Raw genomic sequence first — 10130 nt, forward strand, 5'->3', positions numbered from 1 at the left:
AATACCTCTTGAATTACAACACTCATGCACATCTCCCTTACCCTTATATAGTGGTACAATACATGCACAAACCTTAGATTCATACAAACCACTAAATACTCGGAACTTGCAATTATATCCTAGGGACTCCTGCCAAAGATTCGGTGAAGTAAATGGACTATAATAGTTCATTCGTTCAGATTGCCCGAAAAGCCGAGCAGCGGCTCTTGGCACAAGGGCACTAGCCCCTAACTATAATAGTAAAAACAATAATTGTCATTTCGATTAGACTATGATAGGTCTGTCCAGGGACAAAGGCAGGATAGGACTGCCAATGGTGGATAAAGGTAGGATTATACAATCAATAAGGTTGAATAGATTACTATTGATTTAAGATAACATTGGTTAATCATTAGCAAACCACACACATTATTCTTCTGTGTTTACTAAAGTTAAAGACGTGACTGAGTAAGACCAGGTTGTCAGGTAATTATTGTTGGATGGGTTACTCTATGAATGAAGTATACCCAGTGGGTTTATTATAATTATTTCCATAGTCTAAGGTTAGTTAAGCAAGAAGAGGAAGATGAGTAGAATATTGATTAAAGGTTAACCTGAAAATCCACCTAGATGAAATAATTAATATAAGATAACTGGAGTTAATTTATGGAAAGTCCGTCTAATATATTATTAAAAATTTAACGTTTCAATTACGTGAATGATATAATTACTTGATAAATTCTAGGAAGTTGCAGGTCGTTTTTTCTGTTTTCAGGAGAGTGAAAACACCACTAATTATTCATTTACAAAGCACTATACTCCTGTATAAGTAACATTTTGCACCTGAAACTGTTACCGTGTCAGTAAAAACTATTTTTCCTTAGATTCCATAGAATTTATACATACATTTTGTTTATGATTACTTACTTTATAAGTATTGTGTGGATTTGATCAGGTATCCTCTGTGATGTAAGGTAGGATGTTTTATTTAGGAAATTGTGCTTTGAATATCTCTTGAAGAAAATTGAGGGATAAGGGGGTTCTCTTAATCAGTGGATTACTAGAGGCCGGTCATTCAACTATTGTAGAGAAATATTTCCTTTTTACGATTTAGGAGGTAACTTTTCCAGATATATTTTCAATTGTAATATTTGCTGTTATAAATGTCATGGGCATGTCTAGTTTTTCATTATTTCCACTATTTTATTTATAATACATTAGAATGTTTTGTATTCTTTATAGTTATGTAGATTATTTTACTAAAAATATAGTCTCGATATTGAAGCCTACAGTAATATATTTGAATAAAACTGATATTTCTGTAAAATTAATGTTTTTATTTACTTTTTCAGACTAGAATCATCAAAAGAGAGGGCATTTTTATAGCCTCCTGCTCAAAACAAGAAATTAAACGCAAATGAAGAACAGCAACACGAACAACAACAAATAATCCGGGATTTACCACAGAAAAAAAAATCTAAATGGTTTCCAAGGAAGACAAAGAAACAATGGATTAATTTTATTAATTTCTGATTTCAAAAGGATTACTGGCACATTGTCTCAACTGAAACGGCCAATCTATCATCCAACTATTCTGGAGTATTGAAATGCCCTTAGGAGAAACACCATTACAGTACTTCAAATATCACAAATACTCAATTGACTAAAGTTATTGAGATTTTGGGGTTTGTGTGTAACAATGGTCACTCCATTTATATCCCATAGGTTCAATTGAAGATGAAAATAAAGTGAGTTTAGTTAAAGTAAATAAGTGATATGATATTTTACAACAAAGATGTTATCAGAAATTTTCCACTCATGTTTTCCATTTTCATTAATTAACTTAAATTAAATACCAGTTTTCTCTGAACCTCTAATAACATAACTTCTAGATCATATAATTTGTGGAATTGTGTAAAATACTGCAAACAAGGTATTTGAATGTGTGACTGAAGGGAAATTTATATTAATCACGTTTTTATCAACTTATTCAGATTCATTCTACAATCTGTATATCAAAGTACATTAATTACATGTGAATATAACCTACAACTAATTATTTAGCTATGAATATCATTTTTGTCTACTATTTCGTCCTTTTCGAGACTCATCTATTTTCAACTGTCATTACATTTTCTCTTACACAATATGGAATCTATAGTAGGGCTGTGTTTTCTTAAAAGGTATTAGCCCATTTGCTTAAGATAGTAGCTATTGGATAAAAAAAAAGTGTGGTTCTCTAATTAGCCACATTTTGCCAGTGCTTTTCAAGTCACTTCATTTCTTGAAGCGGGTTGGGAAGAAAATGGCAGCTTATTATATTTTAGCAATCAACACGTGTACAAGTCTTCCCCACCGTTATCCCTACATTAAGGGGTCGGTTGCCTGATGCGCCCTCTCCAATGCCTTCTATCAAAGGCATCCTATTCCACCAAACCTCTTCTCTCCATATCATCCTTCACTATATTTTGCCATCTAATTCTCTTCTTCACTCTTGATCTTATCTCCCAAACAGGTTCTTCCCAAGCTTCCTCATTCCCTCCCCACCATCCATCCTTAACACGTGGCCACACCATCTGTTCTGACATTCTTATCACCTCTGTAATCTTCACTACACCTGCTATTGTTCTTATTTCATTATTTTCTAATCTTTCAAACAGTGATATTCCCATAATCCACCTTAGCATTCTCATCTCTGTTCTTTCAAGTTTTGCATCCTCTTTTTGTCCTGATGATTCATACATTAACACTTTTTCTTACTGTGGTAAAGATCTTGACTTTTACTTTGGTTGACATTTTCTTATCACATACCACTCCTTCTACCTCCCTCCACTTTCCCTATGCTGCTTTTATCATATTCTGAACTCAGCCTCACATTCTCTCTCCTGGTTTATAGTAGATCCCAAGTATCTAAATTGTTCCACCTGTTTTATAAATGCTCCTCTACTTTCGTGTATGGCTATCCTGTCCCTACCTTCCTTACTGCTCACCAAATCTTCGGTCTCGTCCACATTTACCCTTAAGCCACCCCTTTCCAAAGTCTCTTACCACTTTGCCACCTTTCTCTGTAGTTCTTCCTCATTTTCAGTGGTATTCACCAAATTATCTGCATATAGCAACTCCCACAATTCTTCATTTCTGATCCCTTCACTTAACACATTCAAAACCAACGCAAATAAAAACGGGCTTAATGTTGACCCCTGATGTAATCTAACAGCTGTTATTACTTTTGTCCTTGTTCTTTTGCATATCATCTCTACTATACTAACCAACTTCTCCTGGACTCTCCTCTTCCTCAAGCACCAAAACATCACTTCTCTCGGTATTCTGTCATACGCCTTCTCTAAATCTACAAAAGCACAGAATAGATTCTGGGTTCCCTCTAGTCTCTTTTCCTGTAACTGCCTTACTATAAAGATGGCATACACAGTCCCTTTCCCCCCTCATGAATCCTTACTGATGTTTACCAACCTTTACAATGTCTCTGTCTCTCATCTAGTACCATCTCTAAAACTTAGAGATCATGCTCTGTCACTTTGATTCCCCTGTAGTTACCTTATTCCATGATGTCCCCTTTATGTTTATAGATACCATTAGACTCTTCTCCCTGTCTTTAGGCATTATTTTCTCTCCCCATATTTCTCTCAATAAATCAATCATTCATTTCCCCCCCCCCCTTTAGCCAGTATCTTGACCTTTCAATTTGAAACTGATGGGCCTGGTGCTTTACCATTCATCCTTTTATATTTTGTATTTCCCTTACTGACCCCTCAACCCTTTGTGCGTCTCCCAGCTCCTCTTTCTCATTTTCAGTATCTAATAATTGCTCATAATATTCTCTCCATCTTTGTCATCATCCCTATGCAACATATTTCCATTTACATCCCTGATGACTATCAGTCGCCCCAAATCCTATCTGCATTTTCCTAAAGTTTGAAATCTTATAGATAACCATAGATCCTTCCTTGGTTCCTAGTTTTTCATTTAACTGCTCTACCGCTCTTCCATCAGCTATACCTACTTTCCTCCTAGAGTTTTTTCCTCTTGTCTGTACCGTTCCACTGCTCCCTGTATCTCTCACACTTTCCAGTCTTTAAATGCCTTTGATTTTCTTTTAACTGATTCTTGCACCTCTCTGTTCCACAGCCACTTTTCTTCTTTCGACACACCATATCCGCTGGTTCTGGCCACTAACTCCTCCATTTCCATTACACACATTTCTTTCATATCCAACCAGATATTTTCCACTGTTACCCAGTCCAATCTCTAATTTCAAAATTTCCAGTCCCCCCCCCCCTCTCTCTCTCTCTCTCTCTCTCTCTCTCTCTCTCTCTCTCTCTCTCTCTCTCTCTCTCTCTCTCTCTCTCTCTCTCTCTCTCTCTCTCTCTCTTATAAGTACTGATATCATGAATATACTAAAGAAGTAAAAATTCGAATACATGATTTTGGCTTGTATGTTTCAAAATAAGTCATATTTCCTTCCCCTCTTGCAATGGCTACATTCAGCTTAACTGAAAATTTCTTATAAAGAATTAGTACTAGAGTTATTTTTCACATATTTGTTAACAAAAGGGAGAGCCAAGTATGCCTCGTTAAAATTTCGTTTTTTATCTATTAGATAGGTTAACTATTTCATTGTGTGTAACTTGAAGCAACGAAAGTCGTGAATAGAATCATTTGAATGGTCTTGTAGTATTGCTAAGCATTAGAAGGTTAAACCCCCTCCCCTTCCCCCCCCCCTCTCCCTCTCTCTCTCTCTCTCTCTCTCTCTCTCATATATATTTTGGAATTAAGGTTATATCCACAATAAATAATGTACCTGTTTCTAAATAAGGTTAGATTGTTTTGAAACTTTTTTTTTTCAAGGTTTTTGAAAGTTTAATCTCATAACTTTACTTTATATCAAGTTTTTCATTACATTAATATATTTTTAATATCTTTTCATTATTCTGGTGCCTCCCTTATTCCAAATGATTGTTTGCAGTAGAAGGTTCTATCTATTTTCCTTAAATATAGTGAATGGAATTTTTTTATAATAAGGGAATGACAAAATTGCTATTAAAAGAATATATCTTGTCTACTGGTTTTAAGCTTTGCATATTATACAAAAATTGCACTTAACTGCCTCGTACTCTAGTGTAGAATAAATCCTATATAGTTAATTATGGTTGTAGTTTTGGGGTATTTTACAAATTAGATTTATATTAAATGGTTTTGGATTAGGAATTCAATTTGAATTATGATAGATTTAAGAGAAGGAAATCACTTGTGAAGTAATTTAAAATCAACATTTGGGGAATATTTCTTAAAGTAGATGTTCTAAGCACTAGTGGTTTTTATGTAAAACTTGCAAGATTCTTCCTCAGAGTTATTAAGGAGTAGATATACCTAATGAAAAGGTCAAGATTTTACCTCTAGGTATTAAAGAGTAGGTATACCTAATGAAAAGGTCAAGATTTTACCTAGAGTAGGTATACCTAATGAAAAGGTCAAGATTTTACCTCTAGGTATTAAGGAGTAGGTATACCTAATGAAAAGGTCAAGATTTTACCTCTAGGTATTAAAGAGTAGGTATACCTAATGAAAAGGTCAAGATTTTACCTCTAGGTATTAAGGAGTAGGTATACCTAATGAAAAGGTCAAGATTTTACCTCTAGGTATTAAAGAGTAGGTATACCTAATGAAAAGGTCAAGATTTTACCTCGAGGAGTAGGTATACCTAATGAAAAGGTTAAGATTGATATTTTGTAAAGAGAATGCTCAGACACACCTGGTTCTTGATACGTAGGTCAAACTTAAAGGGATTTAGAAATTGCATCTAAGGTACTAATTTGGAGGAAAAAAAAATAATGGGGCCGTGTTCAACTATTTAGGATAATGGGAGGAATAATTACTTATAGGGAAGTTAAAAAAAAATGTGATTTTAATTTTTTTTTTAAATGCCCGAGATAACTTTTTACGTAGAATTTTGAAGGGATATTTTAAATGTTAGTAATTTTAAAATTTTTACAGATTTAAAGGGATAATTTGATTGAAAATTTCAGTTGTAATAGAAAGGCAGATTGCATCTTTTAAACCTATCAAAGGTGGTTTTATAGGTAGAATTGCTTTGCAAATTTAGAATATAATTTGATACAAATAGGATGTGAAGTAAAGTTAGTTACTCTATTAAGCAGATATCCAATGCTTAAAACCAGTTGCTTTTTATATACAATAAAATACTGTTTTGTCATTTACGATTTTATTAAATGCAAATTAGCCATTACAATTCAAGACACATGAGATGCTTGTATAATTCAAATGCATATTGGTTATGTTAATTGTATAATTTTTTTTTTAAATAGGTGCTGCTTGATAAGGTTTCTTGCATAAGAAAAATTAGTGTGGACGAAAATACTTGCGGATGCAAGAACAAGGGTCCTGAATGTTAATTTATGACAAAAAGTGACATACCAGTGTTAATGGTAAAACTACATACATTGAATCAGTAAAGATGATGAACCAGTATTTGGACGAATAGTCAGCAATGCTCATATTACTGATGTCAAAATGTTGGACCATCTACCTTGACTTATTCAACAACTGTAGTTTTACCGTTAACACTGGTATGTCACTTTTTTTTCCCATAAATTATCATTCAGGACCCTTGTTTACAAGCATTTTCCTACATTCTAATTATTTTTATGCAATAAACCTTATCAAGTAGCATCTATTATTTACAAAAAGATGTTTAAAATAATTTTAGCATGAAATATTTTATTTTTGGCATAAGCTGTTCAACACAGCAAATATATTTGCCATACTCAAATATTGTAACGTTTTAAGAAAAACAAAATAAAATGCCTATACAGTATTATACTTTTTAATTTAGTCACCCTAGTATACAAAAAGAAAACTAATTTAAAAAAAAAAAGAAAATTTAAGACTTGATGGAGTATTCTCCCCGACTTCCTATATTAAACCTCGTATGACAGAGTATTCTCCCTAAACGCCCCCCTACCCTTCTAGCACCAGAAAATGCCATATTCCCCCACAATAAAAGGGCCAAAAGGCTCATGAAAAGACTAACTAGCCACTTGTTCTTAGTACATGTTATTGAAACCCCCCATACAGAGTTCGTTCACTCCCTCACTGGAGGGAAGAGAGCAGTGGTACAAGTGTTCTATGAAAATAAAGAAGAAAGTCAAGATGGCCCAAGTCCACCTCTTAATTCAGCAGTTTGTAATTTTTTTTTCCTGACTAAAGTCATAAATAACGGCCTTATTAATACCATTGGTTAATATGCATCAAAAGCCTCTGAATTTAATTCAAACTTTAAGCTCTTAGTTATACTTTTATACTTAGATATATTCTAATTATATAATTAAAGCTTCCCATTAACACAATATGGCTGAAGAAAAACTTGGAAATTCGTTAAAGTCTTTTATTGTAGAAGATAGAATGTCAAACATGGAAATTCGTTAAAGTCTTTTATTGTAGAAGATAGAATGTCAAACATGAGACAGGTTTTAATATCAGTTTAGTTATATAATTCAAATACAAACACTATGAAGTCAATGACATATATCAAATTCATGAAACCCCATTCTCTGAAAGCTTTAAACGCCTTAGATTCAAAGACAACTTAACGTTTGTCATACATGAAGCTCATGATTCGACCAAGAAAGACTCTAGGCGAGTCCACCCTTCATCGAATATGGTGCACGATATGACAATGTTCCGTTTTCTTTGTTTCCTGAGTGTTTGTTTTCTTTGTTTTAACAACACACTTGCTGCGTTTGAAGCTCGGCATTTGAGGTTACACATTTCATGATTGTGTAAGTAAGTAGTGATTTCTCTAAATGTGAAATTATTAATAAATAAAAGAGGAAAAGGAAAGCCCACCAAGGCCATCCCCTGTCCCACCTAGTAACCAGAAACTTAATGCAGTGTTTTCTTCTGAGGAAGCAATGTTACTAGGTCCTTGAATGCTTTCCTTTTCCTCTTTTTTTTTCTTTTTTTATTGATAATTTTACAAACAATGATATCAGGATTGTAATTTAAAGACTTAAGGAATATTTTGGAGCTCTCCTGAAGTTAAATGGTAAAAGAATTGACATTATTTACATTACTAAAAGGCAGATTACAGTATAGTTACGTTAATTCTTTAATGAAACATGAAATTATACATTCAGACAAGAAAAATCGTGAATATTTTTAGAATGGAAAACCAGGCACAAATTTAAAAGAGGTTAGTGTCATTTCCAAGCCTTTGTGCAATTTCAGAACGATCCATTACTACAGACACCTGAAGCTCGGTCAAAAGCAGACAAGACTCACAAATGCCAAGATGCCTCCCTGTCTCGTCCCATTTAATGTATATGATTGAGTCGGGTAAAAGAGAAGAGCCGTGCAAGACTACTGCCCTGACCATCCTTGCTACTCCTCCCAGCAGACAGTCAGATCGGACCGAAGTACACATTCACCTTACACGTGGACACCTGAATCACTTTGGCTTAGTTGTGTAATAAAGTTATCAAATGTAAACCCTAGAAAATGTGACCCTGGAAAACGAGTTTAACCCGAAACACTTGGCTAACGACACTATTAAAAATGAATAACCTTATGAAAATACTTAATGAAACATGATACAAATTGAATATTTAATTACAATTTGAGGTAGATTAAGTTTTAATTTAAAGTTGATATACCTCCTGATTGTAAACCAATAGACCTACCCCCAAAATATATACAATACTCCAGAAATAGGAATAAATCTTAAACACTTATAGAATTACCAAGAAAGTCAACCCCACTAGATATTATCCTCACCTTTAATGAACTATCTTCAGCTTATACTCCCTTACTATAGTATACTATCATCAGCAATAAGCCCTTAATATACTATCGTCATCTTATAATTAATTATAATACACTTATTACCTTATAATCTCTTTCTATACTATTCTATGTTCACAATCCCTTGGTATACTATCAAGAGCATTAATTCCCTAAGATATGTTCAACCAAGAATCAATCAGATGATCACACACATACATTATATATATATATATATATATATATATATATATATATATATATATATATATATACATATATATATATATATATATATATATATATATATATATATATATATATATACATATATATATATATATATATATATATATATATATTACGCTGGTCCTGTGTAACTTGATATATCACTACAAATTACCATTAAAATAGTTATGATGATTAAGTTATTTTTAGAAATAAAATAAGTTTTTATTTTCTGGATTGTCATCCATAAAAGATTTTAGAATAACTCAAAATTAATTAAAGTTTAAACTGCCTTTTCAAAGTTAACAAAATTAAATCAGATACAACAGACAGACAGACTGACGAAGATTACGTCCGCTGTGTACGATATTCTCAACTGACAATCGGAACAAGATGAACAAATTTTAAATAACAAATATTAAATAACAGATATGATTTTAGTATTGTTCGTAACGCTTGCGTCTCTGAGCTCCCAAATATCTTTCGCCGTAAGGTGGTTGAAAAACATTCCGATGAAGGCAAATATATCTTTGTTATTGAATATTTAATTATCTATAATACCCATCAGTTCACTAAAATGATGGCATTTAGTATTTATGAATTCATTACGCATTTTAATTCCGAATAAAAGTTCACTAATATGATGACAATGATAAATTCATTACGCGTTTTAATTCTGAATAAAAGTTTACTAATACTGTATGATGACACTTGATAATGATGAATTCATTACGCGTTTTAATTCTGAATAAAAGTTCACTAAAATTATGACATTTAATAATTATGAATTCATTAAGCATTTTAATTCCGAATAAAAATTCACTAATATGATGACACCTAATAATGATAAATTCATTACGCGATTTAATTCTGAATAAAAATTTACTAATATGATGACTTAGTAATGATAAATTCATTACGCTTTTTAATTATGAATAAAAGTTCACTAATCTGAAGACTATAATAATGAATTCATTACGCCTTTAATTCTGAATAAAATAAAACAAATAGTTTTCGTAATAGAGAAACACAGGACCAAGAATTATAACTTATATACAAGTTAATTATTGTTAGAAAATTATATAATTATAAAGAGTGAAGCTTCA

General features: G+C 32.5%; 1 long non-coding RNA gene across 1 annotated transcript in view; it reads left to right on the forward strand.

Annotated features, from left to right (window-relative positions):
- LOC137645270 (uncharacterized) overlaps positions 1-2012 on the forward strand; it is an 86678-nt gene extending 84666 nt beyond the window's left edge. The window contains exon 3 of the long non-coding RNA XR_011045297.1: positions 1332-2012. This is a non-coding gene — a long non-coding RNA (uncharacterized lncRNA). The remainder of the gene's footprint in view (positions 1-1331) is intronic.
- The last annotated feature ends 8118 nt before the right edge of the window (positions 2013-10130 follow it).

The sequence above is a fragment of the Palaemon carinicauda genome, chromosome 1 (genome assembly GCF_036898095.1).
Source record: "Palaemon carinicauda isolate YSFRI2023 chromosome 1, ASM3689809v2, whole genome shotgun sequence".
NCBI lineage: Eukaryota > Metazoa > Arthropoda > Malacostraca > Decapoda > Palaemonidae > Palaemon > Palaemon carinicauda.